The following is a 24165-nucleotide window of genomic DNA, read 5'->3' as shown; positions in this document are numbered from 1 at the left end:
AAGCTTTTACTGGGGCTTTCCCTTGAAGCTTGTCCAAAAGAACAGAGGCTTCACCCTCCAGCCACTGAGGGACCTCTCCCAAATGCCAGCTTTCCCAGAGACCATCCTCCGACCAAGAGGAGATATCCCAGAGGGTGTTCAGCTTGTGATCTTGAAGCCATTCTCTGATATTGGAGATTTCTTCCACCTATTTCAACGGTTGGTCACCTAGAATAGGATCATCCCAAATTCTTATTTTTCTCCCATTACCTGGAATCCAATACAGTTTATGACTAAAATGATCCAAAGCTTTGATGCAGAGATTAAAAACAGGAGATCCTTTGGGGGAACGAGGCGGGTGATCCAGGCATCTGAGGCGATTCCCATGGAAATATTTCCTCCATAGGACCTTCTTGCTCCAACTAATTTTTCCAGAGACTATGTCCCAGAGCAGCTTGGTGCCCAAGGCCAGATTTTGGGCAGCCAGATCTCGGATTTGTAATCCTCCTTCCATAAATGGTTTTTTAATAGTATCCCATTTAACAAGGTGCAGCCTTCTTTCGTTGTTTTTCCCCCCTTCCCACAGGAAGCGCCTGAGAAGAACTTCCATCTTGTTGATGAAGGTTTTAGGGGCCAGGAGGATAGAGTGCTGATATAACGGAAGGCTTGAGAGGACCGCTTTCATCAAAATGATCTTCCCCGCATTATTCAGCCATGAAGCTCCCCAGGCCTGAATTCTGTTTTTGAACTTGTCTAGCAAGGGCATCCAATGGGCTACTTTGGGAATGGTCCTGAAGATAGGGATCCCCAAGTATTTGAAGGAGTCCCAGGCCCAGGACCCTTCCATATGGAGAATCCTGGCAATATCTGATAATTCCTTGACCGAGCAATTCCAGCCATACACTGTGCTTTTTGTAAAGTTGATCTTGCTGCCCGAGACTTCTCTGTAGCTGTCCAGCTCCTTCTTGAAGGATTTTGCAGAGTTTATGTTTGCCCCACCCAACAAAAGCGTATCATCAGCAAATTGGGCATGATTTATGTCTTTGACCTGGTGAACCATTCGGAGTCCAGGAAGGATTTGAGTCTGGAGGTTATGGTCCAGTTGAAAGCTGAGAACTGAGGCTTGAATCGCGTAAAGAAGCGGGGACAAAGGGCAACCTTGTCTGAGGCCCCTAGAGGCTTGGAAGAAATTTGAAGGTCGCCCATTTACTAAAGGTGCAATCCAAGGAGAGGCAATGCAGGCTTTGATCCAGTTAATGATAGCTGGAGAAAAGCCCATTTTTTCCATAACCATAAACAGGAATTCATGCTTTACCCTGTCAAACGCATTTGCCAAGTCAAGCTTAATCACCATACCTTTCTCCTTTCGATGATAGCTTGAATGAACAGCTTCTTGCACCAGCACTATATTGTCAAGAATTTTTCTCCCTTTGATGAAACCACCTTGATTTTCAGGAATAATGGCAGGTAAGATTTTTTTGAGGCGGTTGGCTATAATTTTGGTTATAAGCTTGTAGCTGGAGTTACACAACGAGATTGGCCTGAATCTGCTGAAATTAGTTGCTCCTTTCTCTTTTGGGATCAAAGCCAGAAACGCTGAGTTGATGCCGCCTCCGATCTTTGCACATGATTGGGATTTTTTAACCATTCTCAGAAGGTCAGATTTGATTATGTCCCAACAGGAAAAATAGAATCTAGCAGGGAACCCATCCGGACCCGGAGCTTTGTCCGGTTCCATACTATCCAAGGCATTTCTGAGCTCATTCATGCTGATCGGAGCTGTCAGCATATCGTTGGTAGGATCTTGGACACAATGAGGGATCAGGTTCATCGGATAGACCTGAGGATCCAATGGAGGTTCATCCGGGGCTGAGTAAAGATCTTTGAAGTGAGTGTGAGCTGCCCGCTTTATTTCTTCGAAGTCCTTAATCACTACATTTTGGTGTTGAATTTCTTTAACGGATTTGAATTGCTTGCGGGCTTCAACTTGCTTGTGGAAGAAGCTGGTATTTTTGTCCCCAGCCTTTAACCAGAGAGCTCTGGATTTTTGCCGCCAGAGTTCTTCTTCTTCCCTGCTTGCTTTGTGAAATTCTTTTTGCAGATCAATTTCCCGTTGAAGAAGGTCTTGTGTGACTTCAGATTTTTCCAAAGACAATTGATGGGTAGCAAGATTGTCCAGGGCCGTCTTTCTGTTGGAGGAGGGAGATTTCAGCGTTCTTTCCCAGTCCTTGAGTTTTCTTTTGAGCCCCCTCAGCTTTTCTTCCCACACATAGAAGGGGGAACCTTGGACCGGTCTGTTCCAGGCTTCTGAAACCATCTCTTGGAACCCCTCCTGCTGGAGCCATAATGAGCTGAACCTGAAAGGAATGGGCCCAAGATTTTCCTCCGTGGAAAGCTCAAGAATAATGGGTTTGTGATCCGAGGTACTGTTTGGCAGAATTTTGGACGAAGCCATGAGACCACAAGTCAGGAAAGAGGATTGAACCAGAAATCTGTCTAATCGAGCTGCGATATGATTTGGGCCCACCCTTTTGTTGGACCATGTGAACTTCCCAGATGAGGGCTTGATATCCTCTAATTCCCATCCCAATATGAGATCTTCAACCCATTCTCTTGCTTGGTCCCTGACCGGGGATCCTCCCCTTTTCTCATTTGCAGCAAGAGTAACATTCATGTCCCCAGCTATAATAATGTTTTCTGGGTTGTTCAGCGAGAGATAGGACGAAATTGAGTCCCAGCAGAGTTTTTTCTCAGAAGGAAGAACAGGAGCATAAATATTGAACAAACTTACTTGATGGCCGGAGTCTTTATGGAGGAGCTTCGTGAATATCTAGTGGGGAGAGTTATCTTTTTGAATCAGATCATAGATAGTGCTGTCCCAGAAGGTAGCGATTCCACCGGAGGTGCCTCTTGCACTGACAGCACATCCAATACCTTTTCGCCAGAAGGATTTGCTGGCATTAAGGAGGAGATTTTCCTCCATCTTTGTCTCCTGGATTAGAAGGATTTCAGGCGAATACATTCTGACTATATCTTTGAGGGAATCTTCTTTTAGCTTGCTGCCTAGTCCTCTGCAATTCCAGGAGACGTACTTCATTATTTATTGGCTTGGGGGAATGTGGCTCCTTTTGGAGCCGGGCCATGCTTGCGCCCAGATCTTGTATTCATCATTCCCTTGAGAGTTTTTTGGGATCCTTGGAGAACATCCCTGTAGGTTTTCTCCTCTCTTAGTTTCTTCTTGGATTTTCGACCCCTGGTTGACTTGATAGGAGTGATTTGAGAGCTGTCTGACTCATCGGTTCTTCCTTCTGAGTCTTCATCCGATTCGGAGGCCAGGCTTATGTGTTCTTCATTATCTTTATTTCCTTCAATACCTCCTGAGGCTGGGGGGGTGATTATTTCAGTACCCATTTCTTTTGCTTCCTTCATTGAGTTTTCCGGTGCTTCTTGAGTCTCGATGGTTTCTGCGTCCCCTCCTGAGGAGGTTCCCACTTTTGGATCTTCATTGTTCTTCAGATTGGACTTCGGCCTCTCCCCTGAACCAGAATTTTTCTTCACTGTTGGTCTTGGGATAGCCTTTCCTCTTTTAATTTCTTTCCATCCTTCCTCGTCTTCATTAGTCCCGGCTTGGGATTTGGGGCAATTCCGTTGGAAGTGTCCGTGTTCATGACATGTTCTGCACTTGAACGGAAGTTGTTCGTAGTCCAGCTTTTGATAGTGATGCCATTCTCCCACTGTGATTTTGATCGCTTCTGGAAGACCAGCCTCTAGGTCAACTTCCACACAGATTCTTGCACAAGTATATTGGCCTTTATTGTCTGCTTTGTCAATGAATCTGCCCAGACCGTTCCCGATCTTTTGCAATGACTGATAGCTCCAGCAATGGATCGGTAGGTTGGGGAGCCTAACCCAGACTGGAACTTCCTTTGGAACATCTACTGATGGATCGAAGTCGGGGGTCCATTTATTGAGGTACAGACCCTGATTTCCCATGAAATACAGTCCATTCCTGAAAACCAGATCCCGGTCTTCTTTGGTGGTGAACTCGAAAATGAAGAAACCTCTCCCTACCGGATAACAGATCACACTGTTCTTCAGCTGAGGCCTCCAGTTGCGTTGAATCCAATCGTCCGTGGTTTTGGTAGAGGGCCAACGCCCCATGAATTGCCCGACCAATCCTCTGTCAGCAAGGGCAAGAGCAATTTTGATCGGTTGATCTTCTTGCAGGGCTATCTCAGGCACTTCCTCGAGTTTTTTAATGAATTTTGGGATATCTAGGGCAAGACGTTTCTTTCCTTTCTGCGTTAATAATCGCCGGAAGGCTTCTTCAGAGGATAGTGGAGGGGTGGGAGAGGATTCCCCACCCCCAAGATCACCCATGATTGCCACACAGGAGCGCAACCAGGGATCTCAATACCCTAGCGCCCCTTTAAATCCAAGAAAGCAAGATTGGAACCAGAATACGGCTCAGTTATACGCCCAGCTGAATCCGCAATGCAACAGAGAGAACCGGAACACGGGGAGGTGCCCGATCAGCCGCCTAGAGGGCCGAGGCCGCCGACACTGCTACGGGAACCCTAGCAGAGCTTCAGCCGCTCCGTCGCCGTTTTTTCAGCTCAAAACCGCCATCCATCGCCTTCTGAACCTTGTAGTCTAATTTATATATTGTCATTGGGAGAGAGTGCATTTATATCATTCAACATCTTCTAGATGAAGGTCATGGATTCTTCTAATAGTGAAGTTTTTCTTTATTTAGTATCAACATCTTCATCATGCAACAACTCTATTCATTTTGATGAATGTAATAGGAATTCTTTCACTATGAATAGAGAGAAAAAATTTCCACTTGGTCTTAATCCTAAGGATGATGAGAGCAGCATTGATAAAGGGCAACAAAAACAATTTCCTGTGAATAGAGAGTCGATTTTTCCACTTCCTCCTAATCCTAAGGATTATGAGAGTACCATTGATGAAGGGGGGGATGAAGAACATCTAGAGTCAAAGTTTCCACATAGTCCTAATCCTAAGGATTATGAGAGCAACACTGATGAAGGGGGTGATGAAGAATTTCCAGAGTCAAAGTTTCCACTTCCTCCTAATCATAAGGATTATGGAGCAACATTGATGAAGGCGGGGATGAAGAATTTGCAGAGTCAATGTTTCCACATAGTCTTAATCCTAAGGATTACGAGAGCAACACTGATGAAAGGGGGATGAAGAATTTGCAGAGTCAAAGTTTCCATATATTCCTAATCCTAAGGATTTTGAGAGCACCATTGATGAAGGGGGGGATGAAGAATTCGTAGAGTCAAAGTTTCCACATATTCCTAATCCTAAGGATTATGAGAGCACCACTAATGAAGGGGAAGACGAGGATGAACAATTTCCGGTAGATAGAGATTCAAAGTTTCCACTTAGTCCTAATCCTAAGGATTATGAGAGCACCACTGACACAGGGGAGGATGAAGAATTTCCATTAAACATAAATTCAAAGTTTCCACTTATTCATAATTCCAAGGATTATGAAACCACCACTAATGAAGGGGAGGATGAAGAATTTCGTGTAAATGATATTTTGACTATGAATAGAGAGTCATATTTTCCACTTAGTCATAATCCTAAGGATTATGCAAGCACCATTGATGAAGGGGAGGATGAATATTTTGTTGCAAATGATAATTTTAGAGGAACAAATGTCAATAATGCATTTTCTCTAAGTGAGTGTTTCAAAGGTAGTCATGCTGATGATGAATTGAGTCCTCCAAGGGAGGTTTTCAAAAGAAGGGATGAAGATGGTGAAGAATTTCATCTAAGTCAGGATTTCAAAAGCGTAGATGTTGGTAGTGAAGAATTTCCTTCATGTGACGATGGTAATGAATATTTTCCAAGCAATGATAGTGATGAATTTTGTAATTATCTTCGTCAGTATAATATTCTTCCTACTGATGATGAAAAAGCTTCTGTAGATAGTAATGAAATGAGGGAGACGTTGCAAGAAAATATTGTATCTAGGAGTAGGACTAGGCCATTTCATATCGATCCAAAATATTCCAATTATATAAGAGTTAAGACTGAATATCTCACAAGTACAAGTTCTATCAATGATTTGATTTCAAGTGAATGGTGTTGAAAGGATTGCTTGAAACATATGGATTTCAAGTTTGCTTTGGAGCAAAAGAAGAAATATTTGTCAATGAATAAAAGCATGCAAAATTCATTTTTAGTGGGTTGCATGCAATCTACACTAGAAGGTTATGATTATCATATTGGGAATGTATTGATCTGTAGAAAGGCTTTCAAAATGTTGCATTCAGTTGGTAATTTTGTTTTTTCATGAATCAAGAAAAGACTGGAAAAAGACCCTACATATTATTCAGAAGTACGTTATAAAAGAGAGGTTGGACCATGAGCAATTACTGCAATGTCATGGATGAAAGACTTCTTTTCAAAGCACGAAGAGTGCATGCCAAATAAAGACACAATACATATTCTAGATAATTTCTCAAGATGAGAAATCTACAACTTATACCGAGAATATGCAGAAGGTGCTGAAGGAGATGGTAATTTTATTACATATTCATATTTTACAAGGATATGGAGGAATGGATTTGCAATACATGTGATTCTATTAAATAACAAAGAGATAAATTTCAAGGGGCATAAAGAGGTATGCATTCATAACATTATTTTTAAAAATTGGATAGTTATCAACTATGAAAATATATTTATTAATAGATTTCTCTCATTTTATATGTAGATTCCATTGTCAAAGAACTTCAAGAGCATCGTAATCAGCAAACAAGTGAAAGAAAAAGAAATGTATAAACATAGAAAAAAGTGTTATGATAATCCAAAAAAATATTTGGGTTTGATAATTATTGGTATGGACCAAAATAAAACACTTCTGCCACATTTTGTTCGCACACCAAAAAATTTACAGGAAGAAAATTTTATTCAGTTTCACTTGGTTGGCTCTATGGTCTTTAATCGGAAGATGTTGCCAATGGTTTACTTCACAGCTCCAAATATTCATAATGATGCAAATCTTACCATAACTATAATCCATGATGTGCTTTCTCATTGGTCTGGTATTCTTCTTTAAGTTTTGCGTCTGCATTTGGACAACACAAGCCGTGAAAATAAAATCAAGTTCTTTTTGGATATCTAAACATGCTTGTTCAATTAGGTATTTCTAAAAAGGCAAAGGTTGGTTTCCTTCTTGTTGGGCACACTCATGACCATATTGATCAGATTTTTAGTCATTTTTCAGTAAAATTGAGGAGGAAGAATGTTGGGAGCCTACCATCATTAATTGAATGTATTAAGAAATCATACATTCCAGAGCCTATTTTTCATGTGCTGGAAGAAACTATTGACATGTGAAGTTTTATTTTTGGATCACATGGTGATGAGAAATGAATTGAACAACTTAATGACATTAGCTTCCAGCATCAATTTCGTATCAAAAAAAATGATGGAAAAACACTTATATGGGACAAGAAGTATTCAACTGTTGCAGAATGGAGGCTGTCATCCGGTTTAGCATTTTTGAAGTTCAATCGAGATCATCCAATATTTGCATCAAAGATAATATTATTACAATCAGTTATTGAACTCAATAATGCACGAAGGCATAAGAGAGAGATAAATTATTATGAATGTTTGGAAGAAATAAAAAGATGTATTAGAGATACATATGACTACTTTGATGTTGTTGATTCAGTTTGGTGGGAGTCTTTTTTCAATGATCAAAGTGATATCTTCTCAATATCAGGAAATGAATATACACTTTTGAAGACTCCATTTATGTGGCCTCAAAATATTCCAAATGAACAGGAGGAAAGACACATTGTTGAACAACAACAATCTCAAGGCATTATTAATTCTCAACAGGAAGAGGAAAGAGAAACCTATATTGGTTCTAGAAGATCGTGTGCACAACGTGAAGGCATGGAAGACCTTTATAGGGGTTCTGTGTAGGATGTCAAGGAGGGTTGCATGATAGCAATATTAGCAAATGGAGATCCACTTGGATATCCATTTTGGGTTGCGAAGGTTATAAAAGTCATTAAAGAAAATGAAGATATTATAGTTATTGAGGTACATTCGTATGCCACAAATACCCACCCATTCAATGGTGTGCAAAAGCCAAATATGGTAGTTGATAAACAAATTCACAAAAAGAGAAAAAGAAAGGGTACAAATATAAATCGTCACCGCACAGACCTATTAAAATTGGAGGATATTGACATACTTGTCTATGACTTCAATTTAAGAAAGAGAGGAACTCTTCACTTCAAGACCATAGATATTTTGAAGAAGTTACTACCAGAAAGAACAATGTTGAGATGGGAGCCTGCTAAACCTAGTCGTAGATCTAGAGGACTTTTGAAACCTGAAATGGTGTGCATGCATGTTGACTCAGATGGGGCTCTAGTTGATGAAAGAGAAGAAATGGGTCATGTTCATCTGCATCCATTCATTCATCTAAAGATGTAGATTCTGATGGTGTGCTAGATCCTATGGATGATGTTGAATAAACGTCTAAGACATTTTATGTAAATGATGTTTGCATGGTAACTTGAAATAAATATTTTGACTTCCATATGATCTTGCATGAAGTTATGAGTCATTTCTATGTTTATTGGATTTAATGTTTTAATTAAAAGAAATTGATGTCTTTAGAGATGTTTGCATGGTAACTTGAAATAAATATTTTTGACTTCCATATGATCTTACATGAAGTCATGGGTCATTTCTATGTTTTTTGGATTATATGCTTTAATGGATGTGATATTCAATCTACGAAATTTGATATTTTGATTAAAAGTAAATAAATATTAGAAATTAATGTTTATTTTTAAAATTATACAGTGATATTGCCATGATATTGTTTATTATTATCATTTGGTATAAGATAGTTTTAAAATTGTTGAAATTTTAATGCCTCATTAAAAAGAACACTTTGTTTTGATGGTTGATTTTTAGGTTTTTGTTGCAATAGGATAAGTTGTCATAGGCTAAAATTTGAAAAGAGCTATAGTTTTAGTATTTGAAATAAAAATTACTCTTGGAGTAATGAATCTTTTATTTACTTGTTCATTTTCAAAAATTGTTTTAGTCATATAATTTGTCCATAATTTCATGGTTGAAATGTGTTAAAAACTGAAGGTTTTTAATTGCAAGGTTGAAATTTTTTCAAAATCTTAAGGTGTTTCTGAATTATGATATTTTATCTTTAACATCATGCCTGAGAATTGTTGTAATTTTACATTTTTTCAAAGTCTGGATATTTTATCTTTAACTCCATTTCTAAAAAATGTCAAAATTGTAACCTGATTTGTTTGTTTTGTTATTCCAGAATAAACACTTATCTTTTTAAGGTTTTTTTTCATCCATTTAAAAAAAAAAAAAAAAAAACTGGTTTTTACTTCCATTTAAAAAAAATGTTGAAAATTTACCCTAAAGAAACATTGTTCTCGCATAAAGAATTTTAATTTTTGGGTTGTTTTTTCATGTCTTTTTGGGGTTTTTGGGCTAGAGTACCTGTTTTGAGGTAATATTTCTCATTTGATCGGTAACTATGCTATGAATGATGAGCCCCCTTACAATGGTAGTAGCACTATCTTCTCCTTGAGGGTTGAGGCCTTTACAAACTCTTAAGTAACCTCATTATCAAACACCTTGAACTTCTGAAGGAATCCCAACCATTGGTGATTGCAAAAGATATCCTTGATAAGAGGCTGTTGGTGAAACCTTAATGCTTCTATGGGATCTATTCAATTGAAACCACCCCCGATGACTTTCATTATAATTTTCCAAAGTTTTGCAAGGCAATTCTCCAATCAATTACTAGTTTTAGAGATTTTTTGAGGAATTTAGGATTTCAAAACAAGAGAAAAAGGGAGTAAGTCACTTTTGCTAGTTAGGGGAAAGACAAATTGCATGCTCAACTCATGCTCAATTCACAAGAAAAATTCATACTTCAATTTATTTTCATTCTCTCATATGGGCTACAGGAAGTATTAAGAAAAGATTGAATAATTGTGGAGGCTTCTTGTTCATAGGTGGTGAGAAAAAATAGGTACTTACCCTTCCCTTAGACATTCCTCTACAAATATAGGGTTTTGTGGACAAGATTGCTCAAAATTGAGCTCTTTGCACCCGTTTGGACTTTCATGTAGCAACTAAGAATGACCTTATAGCACGCAATATTAATATTATAACAGACCATCTCAATCATGTAGCAATGATCTTCTGTTCCTGTAGCCTCCTTTGTAGTGGTCTATAGGGTCTCTGGTATAGTTAGATCGAATCTGTATGGTGGTAGTGTGCCTCCTTGCCTTTTTTATACTGTAATTTTTATGCCAAATGAGGCTCATGCATTGACAACATTTTTAAAACCAAGATGTGCTCAAGGGGAGAGATTAGGGTTTTTTCATACCCGTGCCTACCTAGTGATGTTTGTGTTGATCAATTTATGCTTGCATGGTATTACTGAACTTGGGTGAGGCTAATTTGAATTTCTTCTGAGATGCAATTTTCTTGTCTTCATTGCTCCATGCATTGTTTTCTTGAGTGTCCTTCGTTGAATTAGGCTTCATGATGGAGGTCCCTTATAATTCCATTATGGATCAACTTATTTTGGTGTTTGTTGAACAGGTATCCTGTACTAGCTTGCATAGGATCCTTTAGCTGCTCAGGATCAGGGTTGAAATCTTCCAATGCTCCATGGTGATCAACTTTTTTTGGATATGGTGCCTTGACAGTGGTGTTGTAGGGTATGTGTAGACTGCTACAAGATTTTGTATCTTCATGTATCAGTCACACAGACCCTGCTAGGACCTCCAATTCTTCCAAGTATTTCTTTAGACAGTTTTGATAATTCATAAGGAAGGTAATCATGGGTGGCAAGGAGCTTTGTGATAAGAGAGGTGATTGAAGGGATGAAAGGAAATGATTTTGATGGACTAAGATGGGAATAAAGGTTGGAAAGAGGTCATATGGTGTGGTTAATGGATGATAAGTCTATTGTGGGCCTTGATCCCTTACTCTTGAGTAAAAAATTAACAAACTACTTCTTCTTTTCATATTGTTCAATATCCTGTAGTAGTTTTGGGACTATTCTGTAGAAATTTAGGACAGTGGTAGAATTGGGTGAGGAAGGCCATCTGGTGATGGGGAAATCTTAGGGAAAATAAATGGAGGTATGGAGTGCATGTAGTGAGATAATTTGGAGGATGTGAAGGTGAATTGTTTGAAGCTTCTTCTTTGTTTGTTGACCTCCATTGACTGCCATTGGAACCCTGCATAATTGTTAGAAAGATAATGTAAGGGTTCCCTTTCTCTTCTTTGTTTTTTCTTCTTATTTTTTGTTTGTTTTTTTCTCTTTTTTTTAAGACCTGTAGGCTGCCTCAAAGGAGGTTTTCAACCTATAGGACTTCCATAGGTGCCTCAAACGAGGTTTTCACCTAGGGACCTTTCATTTATTTTTCATAAATTTTTTATTTTTCCAGACTCTTGGACTACCTCATGGAAATTTTCAGGCCAAGAGCTTGCCTCAAGTGCTTCATGGAGGTTTTCACCGAGGTTTTTTATCCTCCTTTTGTTTTTCTCTTCTCTTCTAATCAAAAGGTGGATGGATTGGGAGCTTTGAGGCTTAGAATCACATTCAATTTTATACTTATTAGACTAGAAAGCTCCTCTTTTGACATAGGTTTCTTGTATAATTTCAACCACTAACCATTTACTAAAAGTAGAATTTGTTCCTCATCAATTGTTCTAATCTAGACAGAGTCCTTTTCATATCACTTTTCCACCAAGTGGGGACCTAAACATATTGTCATCAGTTTTCCCTTGAAGTCCTTGAATCTGGATTCATACAAGAGGGCATGATAACCCTCCTAAAAGGTCCTTTCCCTTATGTGTTTATCATGCCAAATATTCCTTTACAATTGGGCCACCTTAGTATGCATGAGAGCCTGGAACCTAATTTCATCAAAGGGAATTGAGATATTTCAACCTCTCCTACCGAGATTTGGTGATGTCTAGATCAAGGTTTTAAATTCAAATAACAAAGAGGAATTAGAAGAAATAAACATCTCTGACATAACAACTACTATCTTGGAGATCAAAAAGGTATTACAAAAAAGGAATTTGGTTAATTAAGTAGAAACTAAGTGTCAAACCCTGAACATTTTTGTCAAGAGATTTCATTCAAAATTTAATGTTTTAAATCAAAAAGGATTTCCAGGATTAGTAGGTTTGAATGATAAGTTGATTAGATTAGATGATTATTGCAAGGAGTTATACGTTATTGCAGTAGACAGAGCTAAATTTGCAGGAGTTAAAGGACAGATAATAGGGAGGGATTTTCTAGAAGCCTTGGAATTTGATTTAATCATCTTACATGAAATCAAGCACTTGTTTCTCACCAAACCTAATTTTGAAAGATATATAGTGGATGAAACATTAAAGAATATGGTAAATGTAGAAATCCCAAGTGAACAAAGATGGGATCAATTGTGTGAAACAATTGAGTAATTCCTCATTTTGACAACAGAACAACTCATTAGTGTTTTCAAGATAGCTCATCAGTGTTTTCAGGCCAGATCATCAACAGTTTCCCAAAGGATAGAGCCACCACTTCAACAGTTTTTCGCTTCCTATTATATTGTTCTATTTTTTGTAATTTTGTACTATTTTGGTATTCTATTCCAAACAATAACTCCTCCTTTGAGTTATTATGGGTTGAACCATTGAACAAGTTATCAAGAAGAATTGTACTAAGCTGGGGCATTTTTTAAATAATAAAAGATTCTGGATTTGCCTCATATGGTTTGTCTCTCAATGATTTGTATTTCATCTTGTCTATTCATCTGATTTAAAATTTAATTGAATTTCGATTTCATTTTGAATCCTCTATGAAGTTTTGATTTAAATAAGAGAATAATTTACAGAACTATCTATTATTGTAAATTCCTCTTTGAATATAAATTACACTAGGTCTCTGTAATAGGTTGATTATATTTTGTTGATTAAGAAAGCACTGTTTTCTTAATTTCTTCTTGTAAATGGTTGAATATTCAGTTTTAATATTAAATCAATTATACCTCTTCACACTCTACTTTTCCATCCCATTAAAATCAAACTAACCATGTGCAGTTAAAGAACAACCTTTCATTTTATCAAAAATCTGTCTAAGTTTAAAGAACTTGCTTATAAAATAGTTCATTGGTCATCCAATCATTTAAAAAAACAAAACACTATTGATGCTTTGGCATAACTAATTGACCTTAGGTTATCTCAAAGGACAATATCAGATTGGCGTTGTGTCGGGGAGTGAAGGATTGAAAGTTAAATTTTCCCTGGGGAAACAATTTTCTCTTTTCCTTTAAGGTGAATAAAGGATAGTATATAGTTCAAAATATTTCACCTAGCAATTCCACTGGTCCAAGCTGGCTCCTTTTAATCATACTAGATCATGTTCTGATTATGAGATTGTTAACCCTCTACTAGACCCAGAAAGACTTATTAGGGGAGCCTCTTCAAGGAGAAGACATAAAGCCTCTTCTTCTTCTTCAGCTTTACACCCTGAAGACATATCATCTGTAGATCCTTTTTCATTTGTGTCATCTAATCCTGATTGGACTGAACTACCTCCTATGGTTTCTGAACTCCATTCAATAGGAGTAGATATTCCATCAGCATTTTTAATACAATCACTTGAGTCATATCAAGTCCCATCCATTCCTATAAAGTCACCTTCATCTGAAGAAGAATTGGGCTTACATTTACCTAAATTCAAACCTACATACTTCATTTCCATAACTCCTTATTATGTTCCATCAACCTTTACTAATCTTGAAGAGAAATTCTCTGTCTATTCAAATCCTTTGTTTGATAATAAGGAAGACTTTCCACCAGGAGTTCAGAAGTTGGTTATTAAAACCCCTTTGAAATCCTCAAGGAGGTCTCCTCCCTCTTTTTCCCCTCCACATACTAATACCCCTACTGATTCCTCTTCATCACCTTCATCTTCATCATCTTCCTCTTCTTCATCATCATCCACTCACTCAAGCTAGACTCCTCCTGCCAATATTGCTTTTTGACCCATTGTGTAAGCAAGGTATGCTGCTCTAGTTCTCCCTGGAAACTTGGAAAATTTTCTTGATGGATATCTAAAGCATTTACCAAGATTTAATGGGGAAACAGGTCCCTCAGCAAAGGATCATGTATCAACTTTCCTAGATTTTGTTGATAATATGAACATAGAACAGGAATATGTTTATATGAGATTATGTGTGCAATCCTTAGAAGGAAACGTTAGGATCTGGTTTAGGCAACTTAGAGCTGACTCTATTACAACATGGAATGAGCTCATAAAAATCTTTAAAAATAAATGGGGGTAAAGAAAGATCTTGTTTACTTTCTCATTAAATTTGAAGAATTGAAGAGAAACCCTTGTGAACTAGTTGTTGAATTCATCAAGAGATTTAATAAACTCTATCATAAAATGCCTGTTGATTGTAAACCACCAGTAGCAACTACAAAAGTCAGATTTTCCAAAGCATTTGAAGACGAATTTGCAGTCATGCTAAGAGAAAGGTTATCTAACACATTGGAAGACATGCTAATAGGTATGCTTCTGGAAAACTTAAAGCTAAAGCAGAGAAAGAAGAACGAAAATTAAAAGCTAGGATTGATGACTCATCTTCTTCCAAATCTATACTTGAAGATCAAAAAATAATGAAATTACATCTTTACTTAGAAACCTTTCTAATAGGATTTATAAAATTGAAACACAACCTAGAACTACTCAGCAAATTGCTATCAAACCTCAATCTCAAACTCAATTTTGATGAACTCCTAAAATGCAAATTCTTCAGGGACCAGGTTTCGATCAAAATCTTCAACCACCCTTGTTAATTGATGATCAATAGCCATAGGATATAAGCCCTTTAATCACTGAATATATCAATAATATTGATTCTTCAACAGTACAAATGGAAATAGTTCCTTCATCTTCCCCTCATTCTTTTGAACAAGAACAAGGAGATGCTCAACTTTCAAAATACGAAGCATTCTCTGGATTTCTGATTACAGAATTAAATAAGAGGTATGATATAAGACCTAGATTAGGTCCAGGTAGACCTTAAAAATCTACCACTATAATTGAACCTTCAATAAAATCTATTCAAACACAAATTCCAACACCTTAGACTACAGAGTCATCCAGTGAAACCTTTTCATCTAACAAGACCATTTTGAAAACTTTCAATATTGAAAAGGAATTGGAAAGGGTCAAGATTTCTATCCCTTTAGCTGAATTTTCCAAAAACCTTGGTTATGAAAATCAAGTGTCTAAATGGATATAGTCCTCTAGTGTAGATGTTGAGGGAGATGTTATTATTTTGCAAGATGAAAAGCCTTCGATAATGTTTGGCCCTAGTTCTGATATGATTCATGAAGTTGTTCCACCATTTTATGTAACTCTAAAAGTCCATGAATTTCTTTTGTATAACTACATGCTGGACTCTGGAGCTTCTCATAAGCTTATGCCAAAGGTAATTATGGGCCAACTTCATATACAAGTTACTCATTCTTATCACGATCTTTACACCATTGATTCAAAGAAAGTACCATGCCTAAGATTGATCAAATACCTAGTTGTGATCTTAGCCCAAATACCTGTCAAGAGTATAGTTTTAGACATAGTTGTCACTGATATTCCTGCCAAGTTTGGCATGCTCCTGTCTAGATCATGTTGTGCTAAACTTGGAGGATCACTTTAGATGGACATGTCTTTTTCTACTATTCTAGTCTATGGAGGTGAACATTTAAGGTTATATAGGGAAGTCATATTCCTTCATATTGTTTGTAGGTCTAATCAAGCGAAACATCACCCTATCTATGCAGTTGATCAGGATTTTGGTTGCTTTCAGTTATCTTTACAAAATTCATCGAACACTCAACTTTCCATTGAAATACAGTTTCCAAACCTAAAATTGTAGAATCAGATATCTGGAAACTTTATTTTGATGGCTCTTGCTCAAAGGAAGGAGTAGGAGCAGGAATTGTTCTAATTTCACCAAATAAAGAAAACATAACTCAGTCATGTAAACTTGAATTTTAGGTTACCAATAATGTGGCTGAGTATGAGGCTTTTCTTCTTGGTCTTGAGCTATCTAAGAGTCTAAAGGTTCAAAACTTGAGTGTCTTTTCTGATTCTGAGATAATAGTGAAGCAAGTTAGAAATTTGTGTCAAACAAAACACCCAGGAATTAGGTCCTATAGAAATGAGGTTTGGGATACAATTGAATTTATTTTCCAAGGATTTAACATAACTGCTATACCTAGAGATGAAAATATGCATGCTCACTCACTAGCTATCTCAACAAGCTCTTTCAAAATCCCTGAGCTAGTATTGTTAGAGTACCAGATTCAAGTCAAGTATAGACCATCAATTCTTGATAACCTAAAATAATGGCGTATTTTTGAGGATGGTGAACAATTAAAATCTTTCCTTCAAGTCATTGATGAATTTTCAAATATGAAAATGGAAGATCAAAAAGATGTTTAGGAATCAAATCACCAAAGTCCAGAAACTTCATTCATTCTGAAAATTCTTGATCATGATATCATTCAATTATCTAATAATTTTATTCCTAAAGGCGTTCCATTGGAAAAATTATTTGATAATTATGATGTTTCTAAAAACCCTTGTTTAACTCACCTGAAGAAGAAATCTAAGAATGCAATATTGGGACTTTAAATGTTGTGAGAAATGTTAAATTATCATCAACCGCACTTTGGATGTAAAAATCAAATACTTGAATCTTCTTAAAAATTACAAAGATATCTTTGCTTAGTCTTATAATGAGTTAAAAACTTATGATACATCTTTGATTGAGCATAACATTCTTTGAAACTATAAGCAAAACCCTTTCAACAAAAGCTAAGAAGAATCAATCCCATACTACTTCCAACTATTGAGAAAGAGCTTAAAAAGCTGCTTGATGCTCATATCTTAGTACCTTTAAGGTGTTCTGACTAGGTAGCCAACCTAGTTCCTGTCATAAATCAAATTGGTGAGATTAGGTTATGTGTAGACTTCCAAAATCTTAACAAATCATATTTAAAGGATAAATATCCATTGCCCAAAATGGATCATCTACTTCAGAAAGTTTCAGGTGCAAATAGGATTTCTATGCTAGTTGGATTTTTTGGTTACAACTGGATCATCGTAAGTCAAGCTAACCAAGACAAAACTGCTTTCACCACTCCTTGGGGTACATTTATGTATGCTAGCATGCCATTTGGGTTGAAAAATGTTGGAGCCACTTTCCAGAGAGCCATGTACCTAGCATTTGTAGGTAAAACGTCTAAATTTACTGTCATTTATTTAGATGATTTAACTATTTTGTATGATTTTAATGAAAATCATTTAAAACACTTGACCAAGGTTTTTGACAGATGCAGGAAATTTGGCATATCCATCAATCTAAAGAAATATTTATTTGTTGTAAAGGAAGGGAAATTACTAGGGCATATAATTTCCAAGGAGGGAGTTATAATTGACCCAAAGAGAGTTTCAGCTATTTACACCCTATCTACACCAAGGAATAAGAAAGAGATACAAACCTTCCTTGGGAAAATAAATTTTCTCAGAAGGTTCATCCCTAATTATGTAGAGATAGTAAAGGATATAATTGATATGCTAAAGAAAAACAATGAAGTAAAATGGATAGTTTCTGCTAGATATGCTTTTGATCAGATCAAAAAGGCTATATCTAAGGCCCCTACATTAGCCAATCTTGATTATTCTTCACCTTTTACCATATTTTATTTTGCATTCGAGACAACCTTAGCTGTTGTACTTTTACAGAAGAACACAAATGGTGATGACCAGCCTATAACCTTCTTTTCCAAAGTCATGAGGGATGTTGAACTTAGGTATGATATTATTGAAAAACAAGCTTATGCCTTAATCGAAGCCCTCAAAGCCTTTAGAGCCTATGTCTTGCATTCACGCATTACAACTTATGTCCCTAATCATGTTGTTAAAACTGTTTTGACCCAGCGTGATACTGATGGAAGAAGAGGGAGATGGATTGCTAAAATCCTTGAATTTGACCTTGAAATTGAGACCACAAAGCTAGTAAAGGGCCATGGCCTGGCCAAATTATTAGTTAAATCCAATTGCAAAGTATTGGGGATAAATCTAGTTTCTGAAATTTCATCTGGGAAGAATCCACAAGAACCTTCCTCAATTTCATTCACGGAGAATCCACAAGAACCTTCTTCAATTTCATTTGGGGAAAATCCACAAGAACCTCCTCCTCTTACAGAAGGGGAGAAACCACAAGAACCTCCTTCTTCAGATCAAGACATTCTTGTCCATATAGATCAAAAATATCTACTCTCTGATTGGTACTGTGATATTTTGCAGTTTCTTAGGGATTTTCAATGTCCAGTAGATCTTGACTCGAAGCAGTGCAAAACCCTGAAGCTTAAAGCAATAAAATATTGTATTATCAATGCTAATTTATACTAGAAAGACTCTCTTAATATCCTTCTTCTTTGTTTAACTAAAAATGAAACAAAGGAAAATATAGATCAATTCCATGCAAGATTTTGTTGTGAACACTATGCCTAGAGAGAAACACCCTACAAAATTTTAAAAGCAGGTTTCTACTAGCCCACACTTTTTAAAGAAGTTGGAGCAAGAGTATGAAGTTGCATACCTTGCCAATTATTTGCAGGGAAACAGAAACTTCTAGCACTTCCTTTGGTTCCAATATTGGTTCATGCTCCTTCTCTACAATGGGGGTTGGACTTTATAGGGGAAATTCATCCACAATCAAGTAATCAACACAGATGGATTTTAACTGCTACAGACTATTTCAGCAAGTGGGTAGAGGCCATACCTATTAAAAATGCAACTGACCCTGTTGTGATTAAATTCCTAGAAGAAAATATTTTATCAAGATTTGGATGTCCTCAACAGATTTTTACAGATAATGCAGCAACTTTCAGCATTTTTAAAATGATTGAGTTTTGTCAAAAGTATTCAATCCTATTACAACATTCTACACCATACTATCCATAGGGTAATGGGCTAGTAGAGTCCTCAAACAAGACCTTAGTTAAGATGATTAAGAAGACTCTTGAAGACCATAAAAGGAGTTGGGACAACCACCTAATTCATGCAATTTAGGCAAATAGAGTTTCTCCTAAGAGGTCAACAGGCAAGCCCTCTTTCGAATTAGTTTAAGGCAACGAAGCGGTTTTTCCCACTCATTTAGGTTTACCTGTTATGAGATTCCTTCAAGAATCCTATGAAGAAAAAGATGATTTCTCAAGAAGGATTAATCAAATCATTGAGTTGAATGAATACAAGGATTAAATTTAGTACAAGTTAAGGAAATACCAGAATAAGATCAAGGAATTGTTTGACAGCAAGGATAGAGAAAGGAATTTCAGGAAAGGTGACCTAGTGCTTAGATGGGATACAAGGGGAGAAGATAAAGGTAAGCATGCAAAATTTGAAAACATCTGGTTTGGTGCATTTAGCATTGCAAAAGTCAAAGGGAACAATACATTCATCCTACAGAATTTAGAAGGAGTGTATTCCTCATTTCTAGTCAATGGGAAATACTTGAAACATTACATTCAGTATTAATTTTTCATTCATTCATTCGTCATCTATAAATATCCGGAGAGTTCATTTTATTTTTGAAAATTTGCAAGTGAGTATCTGTTTTAGTAAAGACTCCATAGCATGAGGAGAAGGCACTTGGACCTTCTTGTTCTTTGCATCTCAAAGGGGGAAGCAGTCCCCAGCTAGAGCCGATGTTGTAACGTAATTTGGTTTTGAATATTAGTCAAAAAATAATTTTAAAATGTTAAGTTAGGATATGGATGCAAAAGAAAAGAAAAATTAAAATGCTAGCATAATTTAATATTTTATAGACATCCATATCAATAAAATGATAGGAATTAGCTTACCTAAATAAAGAAGGCAAAAGAAAAATAAAATGTTAGGGAAGCAAAAAGAAAAGAAAGACTTCAATTTCATATTATTGTCAATGCAAACACTGCTAGTACAAATGTGGCACATCATAAAAATGTCAAATTTTGTTAATGTATGATTAATTCCTTAATTGGGATTAATTCTTTGATTATAAACTTTTCCATTTCAATTATATTATAATGCGTAAGTTTGATTTGACCCAAATCAATAAACGACAGAAGGTCTTGTCTTCTTTGCGTAAAAAGGATGCATGATCCGAAAATTGATCTACTCCTCGCCCAGATCAATGACGGGAGAGATTTCGCACCCCCCTCCATTTTTTCACGTTAATGCAACAGGGGGGCTCTACAAATCCATTTCCATGGTGGACTCCCCGACCTTACGTGTTTCCCCCACATCACTCCACAACCCCCCTGGAAAACCACTCATGGTTTTCTCCCCCAATGACTCTTTCACCCCGCCAAAGTTGTTATATCTCCACTAATCCCGAGCTGACACCTCACCTATCCATTGCTTATTCCTCCCATCCATTACCTCCTTACATGCTTATCCCCCCATTCGGAATACTCGTTGTAGTCTCGTTCCCTTGCATTTAAAGCTGCTACGGTTATTAACAAAATTGTTACCCCTTCCCGCATCTTATAAATAAAAGGAAGCCGACCTCTTTGTCACTTTCTTCTCATTGTTTTCAATTGTTTGCAGGTTTATAGTGTTGCAAAAATTCTGGTTTACTGCTCATTCTGTCACTTATAACCATTTTTCTTCCTGTCTACCACCATGGCCCCAAAAGCAAAATCCACGAAGCAAACTACAGAGGAAAGTACTATCACCCTGACCCAGCTTGACGTTGACCATATTCCGATTGTTGATTTACTATTCAAAGTTGCAGAGGCCAAGTGTGAGTTTGATTTTTATGAACTACACTTGTGGCTTAAATAGAATTATCTCGACAAGCAAGATCCGATTAAGTTTTGGGAATCCTTATTACCCTTTTATAGTTTCCCAAAGACACATGAATTCCTTTACCTTATTTCTTGGTGTCAAGCCAAGTATGATCCTGTGAAAAGGGCATTCGTGTCTCAGCATGGAGACATTTTGATAACCATTTCTACTCAAACCATAAATGAAATGCTCTTAGTTCCTCAAATTGACTCCTTGACTCAATTTTCACCAGCAACACTTATGGATTTGTACCATAAGTTAACTTTCCCACGCAGAGCCTAAATATTCGAAATATTTTTTCTTGAGGATGCAGAATTTCCCAAAAGAAATCCACCTTATTCATCTGCCATGTTTCCTGAAGCCTATAGATTTTGAATTTCCTTACTTTCCTATATACTAGGATACCCTGATGACCAGTCTGTTGATGAGGTTATCCTCGATTTCTTATCTATATTTAATAAATGCCAACAACCCGCATTCATGTATAATTACAGCCAATTCTTGGCTGATAATATACATGAACAATTCATGAACTTCACTTTGCAAGGAGTGTTCAATTACAACTCTATAATTGTCCATATGCTTCCTTTTCAACAAGGTGATTTATTACCAATCAAACTTAGCAACAAGGATGAACAAGGACTAAATCAATCAGTGATTCACTAGACAGAAATGGTTAGGTAAACTTCTACCACCTCATCATTTGTAGAATTTGTGGATGCATTTATACCTCTAGTGGTACAGCTCCTTAACAGTGACACAGAGCCCAGGATTGGGAATGAAATTAAGAAGATCCTAAACCTAAGTGAACAAACCAAAACTGGTGACTGGTATTTATACCGGAACTACACTGAGATACGAATATATGGTTGTGAACTTGCACCATGCAAGCTACCCAAATATGTTTCCTTAAGGATATTTTCTCTAGAATACATCAGGCAAATGATTCACATGGATGAGCTACATTTTGTGTCAGGTAAGAGAAAATCCCAGTTCAATCTAAAAGCATGGATTGGGTCATTTATTTGCAACACCAGATCAGTTGGTATTGAGGCAGATGCATTATTAAGAAAGATGAATTTCCAAACCAACTTCACTTGGTTCTATGATCCTTTCATCATTTCTGCTTTAAGCATCAGTTTCAAAATGACTCCTTATAACCATAATCCAAGGCCAGCAATTGAAAATTTTATGAATCAAGAAACATGAATTGATGGGACTCTTCAAGAAGCAGATGAGCAAGTTGTGTCTACTCCTACTGAACAAACTCCAGTTGCATAGAACATGTAACAAAAGAGGTTGAGAAAGGAAACTTCATCCACTAAAGATGTGCTGAAGGGATTCATTTTTTAGCAAATGAAGCCTAAAGTTAGCTTGGTCACATCAGCAGAAGAGAGTCCACCAGTGATCATTGATCTTGGAGATCTAGAAGTGTCTACACCAGCAGGAGTTAGTACTTCAACCACTCCTCCCACAGTAAGTGCTTCATCTGCTCCTCTTATAAACTCACCTTCTAGAGAGCCTCTAGAAATTATTCAGTCAATAGGAACCAGCACTTCGGATGACAAAAACATATTTTCAAGGTTCCTAGAAATTAAGCAGAAAAATGAGGCTTTAAATTCCAATGTGTACAGTCAGTTCTGGAAGCAAACTTCCATCTCCCAACATAGCATCCGTTCTGCTTTTTATATTGAGAAGGGCATAATGAAAATAGCTTTCTTACAAGCCCAGATTCCATTCCCTAAATCACTATTTGATTACAAGAAGACTGTGTTTTCATTTGACACCAGTCAAATCCATCCAATTGACCAGATGGACATGCACAGACAGAGTAGTGAGATGATGTTTTCTACTATGACAACTGCAGCCATGTCTCTTTCTAAACTCAGGACCGCTCTATCAAATGTTCAGTCCCAACTTAAGTTAATAAATATCTCCTCTCTAGCTAAAGATAACAGAATAAAATCACTAGAGGATTTTGTGATTAAAGTGTGATATGATCCCAAGGATGTAGAAGTTGCAGAACTACTCCTTAAGAATAAAGATGCAGACATTTTTGCATTGAAGAAATAGTTGAAGTTACCTTCAACAAAATATCCTCTGACCAAGGATATGGCAGAAACTAAACAGAAAAAGGAGGACATGCTCAAGTTTATCATTCAGCAGAATATATAGTTGAAGAAAATGGAAGAGCAGATTGAAGAGTTGTTGAAGGAGAAGGAAACAACACAACTTACCATGGTGCCCATTATAGCAGTCCCAATAGCAGTTGTAGGTACAGAGCCTAGTTTGTCATTTGCAACCATTGAGTCTACATCAACAATAGTTGAACTAGCTAGATTAGCACAGGAACTATCAATACAGAAATAGGAAAACCAGAAACTACTTCAGAAATTCCAAAGTCTAGAATTGCAGAAAGTGCAAAATGATTCTAAGTATCTAGAAGAAATGCAGAAGTCTCACAAATTGGAACTTAAAATCCAGAAGTTGGAGAGTGAGTCTTTGATGGCAGACACTTTGGCTCATGCCAAGGAAAATATTTGGACAAAAATCAGTCAATCCATGACAGATGTATGGCCATCCATACATATTATTTTTTAGCAGCAAGAACTCATTACCAGGTGTAGAGCAGTGATTGAAGAACAAAAAGTAACCTTGAAGACCAAGAGAGTAGAAGCCACAGATATGATTAAGGTTTTAAATTCAAAGAACAAAGAGGAATTAGAAGAAATAAACATCTCTGACATAACAACTACTATCTTGGAGATCAAAAAGGTATTACAGAAAAGGAATTTGATCAATCAATTAGAAACTAAGTGTCAAATCTTGGACATTTCTATCAAGAGATTTCATTCAAAATGTAAAGTTTTAAATCATAAAGGATTTCCAGGGTTAGTAGGTTTGAATGATAAGTTGATTAGATCAGATGATTATTGCAAGGAGTTATATGTTATTGTAGTAGACAGGGCCAAATTTGCAGGAGTTAAAGGACAGATAACAGGGAGGGCTTTTCTAGAAGCTATGGAATTTGATTTAATCATCTTACATGAAATAAAGCACTTGTTTCTCACCAAGCCTAATTTCAAAAGATATTCAGATGTGGATGAAACATTCAGGAAGATGGTAAATGTAGAAATCCCAAGTGAACAAATATGGGATCAATTTTGTGAAACAATTGAGTAATTCCTCATTTTGACAGCAGAACAGCT

The sequence above is a fragment of the Pinus tabuliformis genome, chromosome 6 (assembly GCF_031772625.1).
Source record: "Pinus tabuliformis cultivar Carrire ecotype Pingquan chromosome 6, CPIR1, whole genome shotgun sequence".
In the NCBI taxonomy this organism is placed as follows: Eukaryota; Viridiplantae; Streptophyta; class Pinopsida; order Pinales; family Pinaceae; genus Pinus; species Pinus tabuliformis.
Note: the sequence above shows the minus strand (reverse complement) of the source record.